This window comes from Helianthus annuus, chromosome 9 (assembly GCF_002127325.2).
Source record: "Helianthus annuus cultivar XRQ/B chromosome 9, HanXRQr2.0-SUNRISE, whole genome shotgun sequence".
In the NCBI taxonomy this organism is placed as follows: Eukaryota; Viridiplantae; Streptophyta; class Magnoliopsida; order Asterales; family Asteraceae; genus Helianthus; species Helianthus annuus.
Genome location: NC_035441.2, coordinates 19,562,766 through 19,580,234, shown reverse-complemented (window position 1 = coordinate 19,580,234; position 17,469 = coordinate 19,562,766). Strand labels below are relative to the sequence as shown.

The 17,469-nt window shown below is 36.2% G+C and overlaps 1 long non-coding RNA gene across 18 annotated transcripts; it reads right to left on the bottom strand.

Moving 5' to 3' along the window:
- Nucleotides 1-2,381: 2,381 nt before the first annotated feature.
- On the bottom strand, nt 2,382-16,278 carry LOC110877371. 18 transcript variants are annotated; one of them, XR_004866582.1, is made up of 8 exons: nt 15,619-16,278; nt 14,450-15,330; nt 14,004-14,072; nt 12,239-12,299; nt 11,924-12,037; nt 11,195-11,321; nt 10,744-11,104; nt 10,044-10,459 (listed from the first exon to the last, which is right to left on the bottom strand). It is a non-coding gene; the product is annotated as an uncharacterized LOC110877371 (long non-coding RNA). The 18 variants fall into 18 exon arrangements; XR_002556996.2 differs by lacking the exon at nt 12,239-12,299 and adding an exon at nt 12,134-12,238; XR_002556994.2 differs by having other exon boundaries at nt 14,004-14,065.
- Between the last annotated feature and the right edge of the window lie 1,191 nt (nt 16,279-17,469).

Here is a 17,469-nt window from a genome sequence, read left to right as displayed (position 1 = left end):
TTTACTCTAAAAATAATATTTATATATTTTCACAAAATAATCATAAACAGTGTGGTGAAAAATATATTTATCGAATAAATATTTACCACGTTTAGTTTTGTGAAAAATCCCACCTCCGATTATTTAATAAATAAAGTCATGGCGAAATATATTTGAAAATATATCAAAAATAGTCTAACACTTGTAAATAATTCTAAGTGTTAGATTTTAGAAAAATTTCGCCAGAGTTTCCCCTGTAACTGGAAGTGGCCACGCTTTCAAGCGTATCATTTTCTTTTACAAAATCACTTCAACACTTCATTAAATCAACCAATCAATTTCCAACACATCAAACTAATTTTCAACTAGTCGACAAGTATGTAAAATCGCATTATTACATGAACTTGTAGTTTTTCCGAAAACTAAAGTGTAGATCTCCTTATATTTGGTGGATCTATGTGTGAAATAGTTTAATCTTGTAAAAACCCCGTTTTTAGAACAAATCATCCTTTACAACTTCCCGTCATCTTTCTCAAAGATTGATATTTTGTCGAATACTTCTTATTTCACAAGTGTTTATACACTTGTGGTTTGTAAAATCACATTTGTTAGTTTGTCATCCGACTTTTATAAAACATGATTTTCTCGACACTTGGTTCTATGAAAATACCACTTGCAGATACGTAGATCCGCTAGTTTTAAACACCATTTTACTAGTAATAATACTTTTACACAAGTTCATGTTTCTCGTGTGGTGGAGTTTCACCTTTTAACCCTCGTACTGACAGAAACAAGCTTATGTCAAGATCTATGATCTTAACAAAGTCGGGTTAAACGATGATAAGAGCCACCACATCGTAGATCGGGCCTCAATAATCAACATATTCAAATACTACAACTTTTACACATGTTATGAGCTTTTAACCAACAAAAATCAAGTTTTAGTAGACTTTAAAGATTCAAAACGCATGATTCCGACTTTTAACCGTTAAAAATCATATTAACCACTTTAAATACGTTCGAGAGTGAGTTTTAAACATTATACCTCTAGCTCGGGGCTAGGGAAGAATCTAGTCGAAAATGTGGTGGATAAAAGCAAAGAAACGAGGTCCTTCCACTTCCGCTTGCTTCAAGCTTCCTAATACGTGACCCGTAAGCCTTGTATATGCTTGAAATGGATGAACAAGAACTCGAAAATGGGTGTGTAGGTGGGGGTGGGTTCGGCCGAGAGTAGAAGAGAGGGGAGGAGAGTGATTTTTGTGAGGTGATTAAGTGTGAGAAACTCTAGTGTTTAGGAGATGGTATTTATAGAAAAATTATGATCATCGTCCAACGGTTTCTATGTCCCCTTGATATTAGGCAAAGATAATATAATAATCAAAAGGTGTCCTTCTTGGTTACCTTAGTTTGGCCGATCCCATTAGGGGGGGGGGTATCCGGTTGGTTTTCAATCATTCAGTTAGAGTTTAGTTTAGTTAAGTAGGTTACTTTAGAGATTAACCCCGTTAGCTGCATGATGCGTTATATTGCGAGTGTTAGGGAAATCAGGGACCCTAACTGGCTCAGAAAAAGACTAATAATATTTCTGGCAATATTTTTATGTTCCGGGTATAGTCCGGTTGTTCGGTTGGATAGTAATCCGTTAAAGTGCTTAAGTAATCTTTTAAGCGTCGTAAATAATATTTTTAGCGACACAATTTATTCTGCAAAGTGTCAGAAATACTTCCTCATGTTTTGGCACTTTATTAGTTAGCTAGAAGCTAGTGTGTTGATAAAAGTGCTGTGTTTCGTGCTCAGAGTACGTTTTAGGCACATCCAATCATTACATCTTATTCCTAGAGACGCAGTTTAACAACCCTTGTATCCCTACACACACTATGGGTGTAGTAAAATATTTCTGGCTCATTCAGGCCTTTAGAGGCAGTGTCTGCCTGATGCTGGCTATATCAGCATGTTCAATAGGTTATCCGTTCAAGTGCTACTGTGCTTTTGTGCATCATGTTTGTCACTAGAGTTCAGTAAGTAAATAATGTAGTGACGGAAATCAAAGTATGATGCAGATATATACAAGTATCAATAGTCAAGTAGCAGTTTATCAGTAATCTCAGTTAAGCACAGTAATTAAGCAACAATTAATAGTTAATTAAGTCGTACGGATACCTGGTTTAGTGAGGGTTGTCACAAAATCATACCCACGGTTACTGTAAACTCTTCATATGTGTGACTATATTCATCTTTTGTAATAAAATATGAAGATGAAGAAAGATACAAAATCAAACAAGTGGTGTGCAAAAATAAAGATAAAGAAAAGTTGAGCTACCCCCGATACCAATTCCTACCAACTAAGGGCATGACCTGACAAGAACATTCGGCCTACAAGATGCATAAAATTAAGCCAAATAAAAGTGAAAATACAAATTTTCAGCAATAAAACCATGAGGTTAATATAATTTACTTTGTAATTGTCACATCAACGTCTGATATCACAATTCTTGCATTTCATTTCCACAAATAAATATGAGCATCAACCTACAAGAATTCTGCACAACTCACATAAAAATAATAATAAGGAATTAAATGTATAGAAGAGAATAAATACATAAAAAAAACTTTTGAACTCCTAAAATGCGGGTCGAAAAAACAAACGAAACCACATTTTTTCGTCTTATAGTTTCAATGATTGATGTGTGTAAAATGCAACATATAAATTACATCAAAGGCATAAAACTAACCCTTTTTAGTACTAATGTGGAAAAAATGTGTTTTTGTCTTCCTTTTGAATTTACAAGGTCAAATGAGCTTAAACGAACAAAAGGAACAAATATATAGCCAAAACCAACATAAATACAAAGAAAAGGAAGAAACGTGGCATGCCCGACCCCTCGACAACATCTCCCAAAGCAAAAAACAAGAAGAAAGTTGAGCATGGGGTTGTGCCCAGCTGAGCATGGGGCTGTCCCCAGCTGAACACGGGGCGTGCCCAGCAGACACGGGGCCGTGTCCAGGATTCTGCAGAAAAGTCAAAACTATAGAAGCTTCTATTCCCGACACGGGGGCGTGCCCAGCTCAACACGGGGCCGTGGTCAACGATAAGTGATGTGGGGGTAAAATACACATATTTGTCCCGTGTAAAGTGTATAATTATTGTATAAGTTTTATTTATTTTTATTTAGTTTTTAGTATGTTATTATATTATTTTGTGTTGCTCCAGGTCCTGGTGTAAATGGAGCGAAAACGAGTATTAACTAAATGACTAGCTAGTTGGGCAGAGTGGGGCGTTAGTGACCGAATTAAAATTACAACTATTTTCAGTGAGTGAGTCAAGACCACTGTCTCTATTTTATAATGACACGTATACAAGTGAAAGGAGGTGGTCAATTAGAAGAAAAAAAAGAAGCTGCGATATAATTATTGATTGTTTATTGGGCCGCTAAAATGTAATTGCCCAAATGTTTACGTGAATTGAATGGGCCATGTGGATCAATTTTTGTATGTATGGTTAAAGAGATTAAAGATAACATGACTCTTATAAACCCTATTGGACCACAATCTATGATTCCATGCATACATATGTCAATAGCAGATATATTTATTAGAGGGCTACGGCTGAAACATCAGAGACCCCAAGGAATCATAGGCATACATCAGAGAGGGGACGGCTGTTAGGAGCAGACGAAGAACAGAAGGAACGATTTGGAGCAGGGGTTCATACGGTTAAAGTTTCAAGGCCGCAGTTCAAGATTCGATTATGGGTTTGCAAATAATTAATTTATTGGTTCGATATACTTTTTGTTTATTGAATTCATGATTATGATTTATTATTTTAAGACTTGTATTGCATTCTTGACTATGGTTTTTGGCTTGCTACCTAGGTGATTATTTAAAAAGTTTGGATTTCTTTTCATTTATTATCGTGTGGATGGATTTTTCTTAAAAAGTAAAGAACTTTGGAATCTTTAATTTAGTGCATATGCGTATCTAGTTTTGATTATTGATTGTTTATTCGTTTCACATGAACCTCGGTGAATGTCTTTCATAGGATAGGTTTGTGTTGATTGTTCGAGTCTTTGCGGGTTCGGGTAGTCTTTGGGTGAATTGGCCAATAACCTTAGAAACGATAAATAAAAGATAGTTAGAACTTGATATTCTGCTAATCTTGTCGCTGAGAGGCTCGAGGTTATTAACAGGTCTCGGTTTGATATATAGCTAGGATTAGGTTTTGAGAGAAATCGGTCTTAGTTCCCTAATCTTATTCGTGTCTATTAAACTAAATTAAAATCCATAGTTGCCTTAGACTTTCGCGCTGAGAGGTAAATTGTCAGATTAAGGCACTTTTAAAGAAGTTAGAGGACTGAGAGGAAGTCTAACCAACCGGTAGTCATAACAGCCCTGTAGAGTCTCACAGGTTTTTTCCTGAGAAGGGTAGGGAGGTCTTAGTAGGGATTTCTTAGGGTTTAGCACACAAAGATCCCGGTTCCATACCACTTTAGTTTCGAATAGAAATCCATTCCTAGTTAAATAGGATTCTAACCTAGGTAGTTATTCATCATCTCTGGTCTCAATCTTCGTCTAAGTTGCGTCTAGTTAATTTAGTTAATTAGTTTAAGTTTAATTGCAATTTTAGGATTGTTAGAAGACCCCCCAAAACAATAAAAACAGTTAAGTACTGTTAGGTCAGTTAAGTTAGTCGAGTCTAGTCAACGTAGTCAGTAGAGTCTCGTGGGTTCGATACTCGGACTTACTTAGGCTATACTACATTGACCGGTACACTTGCCGGTTGTGTGGTCTAGGTTTTAGAGAGTCTTAGTTTATAAATTTAAAACTTAGAGTGTCTAGTTTAGGGTAAAAATTAGTTAGTTTAATTAGATCACTTTTAGCACATCATGTTTTTGGCGCCGTTGCCGGGGACTCTTGGCGATTGCGTTTATTAGCTTTGATTAGACCTAACTGAAAAATCTGTGCTACTTGTATAGTTGTGTAATATTTTTTTTTTAGTTAGCTTTTTTTTATTCTCTCTACCTTGTTCTGCTCTTTCTACTCTCTTAATGGCAGGTGATCCTATTGACCTGGATATCTCTTATGATGAGTCTTATCCCACCGAACCAATATGGGATTTGTCAGATGAAGAGAATGAGGAAAGTGAAGATGATCTATTTTGGGAGAGAGAATTTGCGGATGAGCTAGAGGGTTTGCAGGAAGATGAAGAATTAAGTACGTTTGATCCGGAGGGGGACCTTGCATACTTAGAAGCTTTACTTGCAGGAAACCCAATGACGGACATCAGAAAAGAAGAAGTACTGGTGGAAGAGGAAGAACACCACAGCTGGCCCGTGGTACTGATAGCAAATGCGAGCCAAAGTTCAAAACCACGGGAGAAGGCTTTGAGAAGAACACCTAGGATCGTGTTTCAGCGGCTCCTGCTAGGTAAGTTCAAATTTTTGTGTTCTAACCCTTTAAAAATTTTAAAATCACTTTATAATTCCACTACAAAATTTTTAAATGTTTATGAGGACCTGGTGGAATTAAACGGGTTAGACCGGGTTCAGATCAAAGAGAAACCTCCTGATTAAATTCAAGTGTGATTATAGGGAAGACTATTGCACTTATGAGGAGGATGATTATAGGGAAGACTATTGCACTAATTGTGGTTACCCGCACTCGGTACAATATTGTAACTTATTTCAACCATCCACTTCATACACCTACTATGAGTAGCCCAGGTACGAACCATCAACTTCATACACATCCTATGAAGACCAAAGGTATGAACCTTCTCACTCATACTCATATTTTGATGAACCAAGGTATGAGCCTTCATACTCGTACTTTGAGGAACCAAGATATAAGCCACCACCTTCATATGCTTATTATGAGGAACCATGGCGTGAACAACCCACCTCATATGAGTATTATGAAGAACAAAATTGCGACCCTTATCCATCATATACTTACAATGAAGAACAATGGTATGAACCATCTACTTCATATGAGTACTATGAGGAACCGAGGATCGAACCTCCGGATTCAAGCTTTGAAAATCCCGATCCTTATTCTATTACCGAAGTAACCGATAGGATACTAGAACACCTTAAAACTATCGAGCGATACATAAAAGAATCTCGCGCAAGGGAAGAGGAGTCCCGCGCGAGAGAAGAACTAACTTGTAATAAAGAAGAGATAGTTGAAGAGGTAAAAATGGAAGAACAAATAAGTGAAAAACCGACACATGAGTTAAACAACGAAAGAGGTGAGTCCGTCAATGTTAAAATCCAAGAAGAGTCTAATTTTGAAGAAATTAATCTCTTGTCACCTTCTTTTGAAAATCATTGTTTAGTACCCACTCATGCTAAGTTTTTAAAAGAGCTAAACACTAACACTAAAATTGACGAAACGGTAGGCATTAACTTAACAAATGATCAAACTTCGCTAATAAAAGAAGACCCATTTGAAATCAACATTACACCAGTTCCATGTTTTTTTCAAAACTCCTTTATTAGTAATATAACAATTGATAGAGATCTTTGTGTTAATATAATGCCGAACTACATTTTCGAAAAATTAAGTATTAGTGATTTTTCTCCACTTCAAATACCCATTTTTCTATCTAATCGGAAAATAATAAAATCAATCGGTATAGTTGAGGATGTCTTGGTCCAAACAAATCAAATGGTAATCCCAACCGACTTTGTCATCCTTGATGACGCTCCTCTAGTGTTGGGACGACCTTTTGTAAAAACACACGAAGCCTTGAAAAACCGAAAGTACAATAATCTACATATTCAATTAGGGGCATTTAAAAAATGTGTCGATCTTGAACGATCAATGAAATATCCAATCGGCAATGACGACCCCCTAATTGAAGATGAGCCAGAACCACCCGATAAGGTGGGTCTAGCCAAGGACCCTTATAAACGTGGCGCACCACGGAGGCATTCCGCGGAACTATGCTTAGTTTTAATTTAGATTAACTTTTACGTTTTCTAGTTTAGTTTTACTTTTCAGGAATAAAACACACTCGAAATGCTGGAGGTTACTAAAGGACACTTGAACCCACACCCCATGCACAAAAACAGAGCCTCCCGACAATTTTTCTTCATTACAGCAAGTTCAGCACGGGGTCGTGCTCACCCAACACGCCCCGTGCCCGAGGTTCTGCAGAAAATGCCCAGTTCAGGTAACTGGACACGGGGCCGTGCTCACTGAACACGCCCCCGTGCCCAGCCTTCTGTTTAAATTTGATACTGGCAATCTGGACACGGGGCCGTGCTCAGCCCACACCACCCCGTGTTCAGCTACCCAGTAGCATAAAATCTTGTTTTTAACCCACTTTTACACATTTTAATCAACCGAAAAACTTATTTTTGGGACACATTGAGGACAATGTGTAATTTAAGTGTGGGGGGATGCTAAAACCTTGAATTTTGCAAGTCCTAATAGCAAATCTTACACAAAACTCTATTGGAACCGCTAATCACCCCAGAATTTTTCAAAAAAAATCATTTTTTTTACTTGTCTTGGTTTAATTTGGGAATAACAAGTTCTAAAAAGGTTATATTTTTACAAATTTACAACCGATTCGTGATAAAAAGAACCAAATAAGAAAATTATGAAACGGCATGACAAATCTAGTTAAAATTTGATTATATATACTTGATCACATAAAAACCCATTCCCATAAAAGTGAGTTTTGAGCCTTTATTGAGCATACAAATACATATCTTTAAACTAAATGCTCATTTTTCGTTTCTTGTGTGAATAGCCGCTTGGTTTCTTACAACTCTAGAACTTGCCACGACGATACATTCCCGGTCCTTACCAACTTAAACCCGAGTAAGTAAATGATGGAGGCATTAGAACTAACCCTTTTTATTTCTACACCATTATTTTTCTTTTTTTTCACCTACCCAAAAATCCCCCTAGTTAACCCCTTTGAGCCTAAACCTTTTCATTTCTTAACCAAAAACAAACACCCTTTTACCCACCAAAACCCTTTTTATTTTTAACCCTTTATTTTAGTAACAAAGCTCGGTTTTTCTTATGACTTCCTTATCAAAAAAAATTAAAAAAAAATTAAAAAAACTGATGATGAAGCCAAAAGAAATAAACAAACAAGTTTATCAAAAAGAACTTTGTTTGAAAGAAATGCTTCATCAAAATAAAAGTTATGAAAAATAAAAAGTCTTACGAAAACCGATGCTTTTTACGCCTAGGAGGAGGATTGATTGCTTGGCAAGCATATGGTAGAAGTAAGTTCCATGCCGGTCTCGAGTGTTTCACAAAAATACATCTTCGGCCGAGTGTTGAGTGATCTCCCGTGAGGTATGTGAACTTGTATATAAATGGAATTTTAAAGAGACATGTTATGCCCAAATAAGTAATTCTCTTATGAAATGTTCTAAATAAATCATAACGAATAGGATTGTAAATAGTATAAAAATAAAACCCAATAAAGATCTTGGATTCCCGACACTCAAGATAAGCCCAAAACTTCTCTTCTACCCATTCCATTTGGGTGTGTAAGCCACATAATAAAGAGTTTTGCTTGAGGACAAGCAAAGATTCAAGTGTGGGGGTATTTGATGTGTGTAAAATGCAACATATAAATTACATCAAATAAGGCATAAAACTAACCCTTTTTTAGTACTAATGTTGGAAAAAGTGTGTTTTTGTCTTCCTTTTGAATTTACAGGGTCAAATGAGCTTAAACGAACAAAAGGAACAAATATACAGCCAAAACCAACATAAATACAAAGAAAAGGAAGAAACGTGGCATGCCCGACCCCTCGACAACATCTCCCAAAGCAAAAAAAAGAAGAAAGCTGAGCATGGGGCTGTGCCCAGCTGAACACGGGGCGTGCCCAGCGGACACGGGGTCGTGTCCAGGCTTCTGCAGAAAAGACAAAGCTATAGAAGCTTCTATTCCCGACACGGGGGCGTGCCCAGCTCAACACGGGGCCATGGTCAACGATAAGATTCGCAGAATCTTGCAAATCTTGATAGTACAGATACGCTTCTGCACACGGGGTCGTGCCCAGCGGACACGGGGGTGTGTGGAGCTAATAAAGACAAATTGTAATTAATGAAGAAAGAGAAAAAGGGTGGACACGGGGCTGTGTCCAGCGGACACGGGGCCGTGTCCAGGCTTCTGTGCAGGCTATAAATAGGGGAGCTTGGCTCACTTCAAAGGCATCCCTTGGCACACTACCTCTCTCACACTTCACCCACCACCCACCACCATCACAACACTATCATCCACCGCCATCATCCATTCTCCATCATATAGTGTGTGAGTCGTCTCGGGATCCAAGATTGATCGTAAGAGTTCTTGACAATCAAAGGCCATGTTTGCCTAAGTCTCTTACATCACTTGGTGAAGACAAGTGTTTAGTGTAATACTTTTTATTTTTAATCTTTTCACACTTTTTATTTGCTTATGTATTATTGACTTTAATAACTAGTTTCTTATGTTGAATGTGATTCTTCCTTATCATTTGTCCGTGTTGTCTTGGCATTATTTTACCGTCTATATAAAATAAAAGATTTTCACCATTCATATCTCCACGGTCTATATGGAGATATGTTGGCTACCTGGTCGGGGGTTAAGGGAACGGTTTGGTAAGAGTCTTGCCATTGTTCAGTGTATAGATCCTGCAAAGGACCTGGGTCAAATTTAGTAGGACCTCCTTCAATACCCACCGGTATTGGATGGCGGGGGTCCAAACTCTTTGATCCCTTCATAAGTAAGCTACTATTAAAACTTTAACCCGGCTACTTAGGACTGTATCCCTGCTGACTCGGACTACTTAGCCGAGGGTAACGTCACCTTCAAAAGAGTAGCCTACCACATTATGCATTAATAACTTAATTAATTATCTTTCAATAATCCGACCCTTTAGGATTGTATCCTTGCTGACTCAAACTACTGGGTTGAGGGTAACGTCACCTTCAAAAGAGGGGCCTACTACAATAACTAAGATAATCTCTTAAAAAGTGCAAAAGTGCGGAAATAATCAAAGGTTACACTACACATGAGTCGGATCCAAGTGATTCATCTTGTCTATCTGTTTTTACTTTTATTTTATTTTTCAGCATCTTAGTTAGTTTTATTTTTCTAGTTTAAAAACATTTTTCTAACTTTTGATTTGATTAGACGTTGAGGATAAACCCGTACTAAAAGCTCTTGTGTCCTTGGACGACCTCGGTATCTTACCAACACTATACTACGCTCACGATGGGTGCACTTGCCCATATGTGTGTTTAGTTTTAGTAAATATCGTGTTTTATAAATTTAAAACTTGGCTAAAAAGTGTAAAAAGGGCTTAAAATATACACCTAAAATATATTACACCTAACGCACATCAATGATCATACTTGATTAGTTCGGGTGTTCATGGTAATACCTCTCCGAACCCTTTGTCGACCAAATCTGATTCGGTTTACCTGCGTTAACCACTTCGGCTTCCAGTTCCATAGTGTACGCCTACGAGAAGCCGGAAAAAAGTAAACAAGATAAACCATTATTAATTTTTTAGCCTGATTAAACACATTTGTTCATTCCTTAAACCATAATATTTATTCCAAGAACTATTGCCAACTAATGTTTGAGTTAATTTAAGATTTTAGAAACTTTTTGTATGTAATCTTTCACCGCATAAAGCGTCCAACTGTTCAACTCATTCTTCTCTATAATCAAACAAAACATTTACTTCACATTTAGAACAAGACAAACAAAAAACACCTTAAATACACAAAAACAACACTAACCTGCTTACGAGCTCGCGATCTAGCAGCTGATTCACGGTTTTTTATCATTCGTCTCTGTCTTCGTTCAACAACCTTTTCAACCGTCCCGCTTCTTCTACCCCTTACAATCCCAGTAAACTCATAAGGTGAAGGCGAAACCGACGACGTATCTCCATTATTCTTCCCCATTCTGTCTAACAAAACTGCGGGTGACCCGACAGTAACCGCAACCACACCGGGCACCCCTAACCCCACCATACCCCCACCCCACCCTGTAACGCACTGCTAGAAACGATATTATTATTCATCATCGGATCTGACACACCCATGATCCCGTTCCGGACTACCCAATGGTTTACTACTCGGTACCGTCTCCAAGCTTCTGTATTCATGAAAATGCATAAAAAATCAGTCTCCGCTTGCGAATGTCAAAAAGTATAGATACATAGTAGTTTTGTTTTGGCCTAGTTACCTGACTTGAGAAATATGCCAGCAGGATACATATACCATGCCCCTAATCACCAAACATCACAGCAAACAGGAAAGGGAATGTGACAACAGTATATACTCCATGATTTGCTTCTTGTTATTTGGCAACACTGCAAGATGAGTAAAATAGATGATTTACGGAACGTAAAACAAGTAAAACATTCACATAGACCAAATTCATATCATCCACCACAATACATCAGAGTATTAACCTTCCACTACTTTTTCCTTTTTTTTAAGTAACTACTTTATTTTTTGAACTTTTATTTGGTACACACTTTACCTCAAAAGGATACAGAGCTTCACGAATATCTTAGTTTTACCAAACCAGAGTACGATACAATTCAAGAATTAAATAAAAATTAGCAAAAAACCCTAAATTCAATTTTCCAAATAAAGGCGTGAATCTGAAAGGGGATCACAGATTGATATCAACAAAACCTAAAAATAAAGAACTGAAACAATTTTGCCCTAATCTGTGCAACCTTGTTTGACCAAGAGGAGCAAGCAACAGCACTGGTCGCCAGCGAATCAGCAGGGGGATTTTCCGGCAGGGGCAATAGGTCTGCGATGGAATGTCCAGTTTACTCTAGATAAAGATGGAATGTCTAGCTTACGCTATTTTGGAAGGCTCGATAACCGCTATTGATTGCTCAGAATCTTCTAATTATTAAAAAAGGAAATGGAAACGAATATGAGAAACTATACATACCCATAGAGCGTTGGAGCACCATAAAGAACATCCATTTTCACCAGTAAAGATGCACGAACCTCACTGTTATCATGTTCTCTAGCATTTTCAGGTCCTGCATCGTTCTCCAAGCCTCTGAGGAAACGATTAAGAAATAATATATACAAATGAAACTGTGTGATCATAAAGCATATAGAAAATAAACTTCTTCAGGATTTAATATCCACCCACCCCGTGACAACACAACTCAAAGATTGAAAAAAAAAACATTTTCTTGATGGTTGATATTATCGGAATCAACTTCATAAGCTTTAAATCTGTATATAAAAGCCTTACCTACAAAAGCAAAATTGGGGGTGAAATTAGGGTTAGCTCTTGCTGCTCCAAATGACCAACCCTGCTCGAAATGACCAACCCCATTATGGAACACCCAACCCAAATTGATCACATAAATCCATAGAACTAAAATCATCATAATCCAAAAAAACATAAACAAAAGATGTGGTGGTATTACAAGAAATCTTACCGGATTAATACAAACACAAAGAACAAATTGTTGGTAAAACTGAGATGATTGAAAAGGATATATCAACGATTACTGAAGGTGATTGGAAATTACCTGTTTTGCGATTGCTAATCTAGATGAACCGGAGAAAAGTAACAAGGTTAAGATTTAGCAGAGAGAGAAGTAGATAGAGAGAGTAGGAAGATGAGAAATGAAGCGCATTGTAATCACCACCATGGCAGTTATAGCCATAAAGTAAGATAGTCAAGAGTTGGCTATAATAGATAATGAATGCAACATTCAATCCTGTTGCAAAATCTCAAATAAGGTGTCTTAAAAATAAATCCATATCTCTGTTGTATTGGCTTCCACACTCTTGTATATCTTGCTTCAAAACTTGTACATGTGGTAAAATTACAATCTTGTACATCACTTCTCCTTTTTATAGTACTAGTGGGGTGCCCGCGCGTTGCGGCGGGTAACACGTACATTAGTGATTTTAAGGGTGTGCACAGGGCGGTTCGATGGGTTGTTTGCTTTTAAATGAGCAAAATAACTTTAGCTATACAAAAGTGTTGTCGTTCTCCTTTGTTCCCAGGATTGCTTGGGTTTAAGAATTAATTAAAAGATGAATTAGAAAAACATTAAAACATATTAATATAATATATATCTTATGATTTGCATGTATCTCATCATATAATGCGGCTTTGGTGAATTTCTTGATGCAAAAGGAAAAAAAAAACAGTTGAGTGTTACGCAGCTACCATTGTCTATAAAGCAACTTAAAATGCTATCGAAGTGATACATCCATATAAATCATTATATAATTATCAAGAGGATTCCCATAGTAATTTGAGTAGCCTTCTATGTTATTAACACGAAAATAAACTACTCTTAACAATAGTTTATTCAAGATAATCACTAAATGCTTTATTTAATAATTAAAAGCCTTCGCTTAATGGAAAGATTATTCAATCAAGAAAACCTTGAATTGTGATCTTAATCCCTTAATTTGTGAAATGTTTTTGGTTACATTAATGTTGTTCAACAAGAAAAACAGTCACCAATTCTGTCAGGGTGGAGGGGGCGTCATGCGGGTATGTACCTGAACCGGATACACCGCCTCCACCCCTATGGGTAGCTTCGGCGGGTAGGTGAGTAGAGTAAAATGGGTAGGGCCCATGGTTTTAAGGTAAGCACCCCTCCCCCTTAGTTATGCTATACAAAATGTAAAAGGTCTATAATTAAAGATAGAGCATGGAGACTTACGATCCAAAGTAAAATGGGAGATTGGCTCACAAGATTTATTCTTGTAATTAAACAAGCCAAGTCGAGTCGAGTCCTGGGCCATCTAAGCACCGGAATGGGTCGTGTAACTTAAGAGAGTGTGATCTCAACTTCTGATGGTTTCGAGCTCTAGGTCTAAAGCCCGACATTGTCTCGTGAGTAATTTTTTTAAGTTGAGTTTGACTCGTTTATTATTTATTAGTTATTTTATCTACATACATTTATAATTATAAATATAATATTTATGTATTTGGCTTTATCATTTTAACGTAATTTGATATATAATAATAACTTGAATGAGTGACGTACCATCTAGAGGACCTGTGTTGTTTTGTATTTGTTTTGGTTTCCCAAGTCTTCCACTTGCTCATCTATTCCCTTCCAACATAACCAAATCGTTGTGAAACATAAACATAAATATACATGTTCCCCAATAACAATAACTGGAAGGAAAAAAACTAATTTTAATAGGAAAATTAGTATAAAATATTGTAATAACCTTCAATCTACCTAAAGCCATAGTGAGGATACAGTAGAAAACATGAGATGATTTATCAGTATAAATTTTGGTACGTGTGTCTCTTTTTTACAGGTCATTGTATATACTTGTTCCTAAGTGCATAATGATTTATTTAAAACAAATTAGTTGTAACAGTTTCGAAGTTGAAAAGTATACAGTTTGACCTTAAAAAAGTCAAACTGTACCATTCACAATCACACTTCAAATGTTACTGAAAGTTAGAAACTGTACATACCTGAGAACCACCATGCCCATCATAGACCCCAAAGAAATGGGTGGTCAAATGGTTTAAACGTTTGCTCAACGGGTCAACAACACCGCGGTCACCGGTCAACATTTGAATAGGGACCTTCAAGAATCTAGGCACGGTCGCAACCACATCTTCCATCTCGGGTCTCCTTCCACAGATAGAAGTGAAACCCACAACGGTAGACAATCCACTTCAAACACGTTTCGCGCTACCGTCCCAGCCGCACTCGACACTTTCTCTGAAATTACAATACTACCCTCCACCGCCGAAAGGCCCGAAACACCCTTCTCCCCATCATGTTTTTTTAAGTTCTGGGATCAGCCTATGCACCTTGCCGCCTTGCATCTTTGACAACATAGATATGCATAACTAACGGACCCGGTATCACAGGGAACACTTGCTAAACCTAGCTGCCAAAGGGCAGGCTAAATGGGTCAAAAGTTTGAAGTGCATTTTTAGTGCAAACAACCTTACTAAATCACTTTACTCCAAACCTTACAATTTATTTAATAATATAAGCATATTTAACGCAAATGATTTATGAACACATTTTAGAAAGTGAACAAAAAGTGTGACCAGCCCGGCACAACCACTCCAACCTGCATGAAAACATTACCCCTTACGAATTGTTACCAAACCCACTAATTTTCCCACCCATAAGATCAACTACTGATACTAGACGAAGAAAAATAAAGAAAACAAGTTTCACAACAAGAATATACAAAAGAAAAATATTACCATTGCAGATCCAATGAGATATTGAATGGTTTTTTGAACTTGCCTAATGTCAACCCGCCGAAAGAGGTACAGATACCTGTGGAGAAGATCACCGTGTCTGTTTTCCTCAACCGTTCAAAACTAACCACCTAAACACCAAAAACAAATCAGACCTAATTCTAAAACACAAACAAACTATAAAAATGCTATAAATTATAAATCAACATAACAACATCCAAACCACATATCTACATAATCCAAAACATAAAAATAGTTGCAATCACAATATCTTATTCCTGTGACTACGAATTTTCTAATCGTTAACATACGAAATGAAACAATTAGTTTCGTAATAGAAACAAATTAACGACACACAGCTAATTCAACAGAATCAAAACACACCTAAATAACAAAATCACTATGATTTAGCAACTTACAAGATTCATCATTTACTCTGATTTCTTTGCAGACTTGTTGGAGTTCATCAAGGGTGATATAGGCATATAGCCACTGCCATCTTTATCAAAATATGAGAAAGCAACAAACAAATAGCCTTCCCCATTGAGCATAAATCATATAAATTAAACAATCAAAATACTCGAAATCTAACTTGAATCTGTGATCATCAAAATAGGAAACTAAAACCCTAAATTCATAGCAATTTCAATCAGGGGAAGTACTGTGGAAGAGAAAAGACTAATTCGGACCTGGTGATCAGGAACTATAATCATAAATGTTGTCTCCTGATTTCCATTGCTGACTGTAGATAACCGGAAGGGGCGATTGAATTGGCGTCTTTAATGTGAGGGTATTTGCTCCCACCATGAAACTAAAGAGAAACCTAAAATATGAACAGCTTATCCATCGCCACCAACACACTTGTGCGTGATTTCAATGATGACTTCTTAATACGTGGGATTGCTAGAAACGGACGGGCCATTGAAGAAGAAACGATTGGATTACATAAATTGATGATCAAATTTAATAGAGAACGCTGAAACATTGAGAATCATTGAAACTTCATTGAAGATGGGCAAATTTGGGAGCAGGGTATGAAAATTGGGGAAATAAGCTTGACCTTTGATATGACGTCTTAAAATTTGTGAAGGAAATTACAAATTTGTATATGAGAAATGCTTATATATAGTATATAGATATAGATTATAGATTATAGATTATAGATAAATATTGTATTGTATCTATATCTATATAATAAAAGAAACTAATGAGGGGACACATGTTTTTTAATTTTTTCCTCTCTATCCTACTTAATTATAAATAATTAATATTAATTAAAAGATAATTATAAAATTAAATTTAATATACATTTAAACAATTCGTAAAGGAGATAATATAATATTTTGAAATATTTATTAGATTTCAAAATTATCTATTATGCAACTCGTGTAATACACCGTATTTCTAAAAATATAATTTTTTTATTATGTGATATATAAAATTTGATTTATTCAATCCGTATAATACACTGGGTATATAAAGATATAACAAGATATAATTTTTTATTGTTTGTTATATAAAATTACATGTGCTCAACCCATACAATACATGAGGTTCTTAAAAATGTAACTTTTTCATTATTTAATATATAAAATTAAATTTACTCAACCCGTATAATACACGGGGTTCTTAAAGATATATTTTTTTTATTATTTAATATATACAATTACATTTATTCAACCCATGTAATAAACAAGATTGTTAAAGATGTATTGTTTTATTATTTGGTATATAAAATTATATTTATTCAACCCGTGTATTACGCGGGGTTCGAACCTAGTATTAATAGATTTGAGATTTATTATGGATAAACATGTGTGGTATCTGCATACGTAAATATTTTTTCTAATTAATATAATACATGCCTTAGATATTTCAATTCCTCGAAAGTTTTTTTTTTTTTTTTTTTTTGATAAAATTGCAGAAAACAACCTTTATGTTTGTCTCAAACTGCACTTTATACCTTTCACTATGAAATCGACAAAAACCAACCTTTATGTTCATGTTTTATTACACCCTATAATCTTTAGCACTAAATAGACTCACATGCCTAGCACATACACATGAGGACATTTAAGTCTTTTACTTTTAAATTAAAACAATATTTATTTTATTAATAAAAAACCCACTTCTTCATCACTATAACCCATTAGAGGACTCGGGGCACCCCCGTGATCACCATGTTTCACGCGTTAAAAAACAACGCAACACCGTCGCCACACAATTCATAACGCGTGGAATTTTAAACGCGTTAAACCCAGCACGCGTGA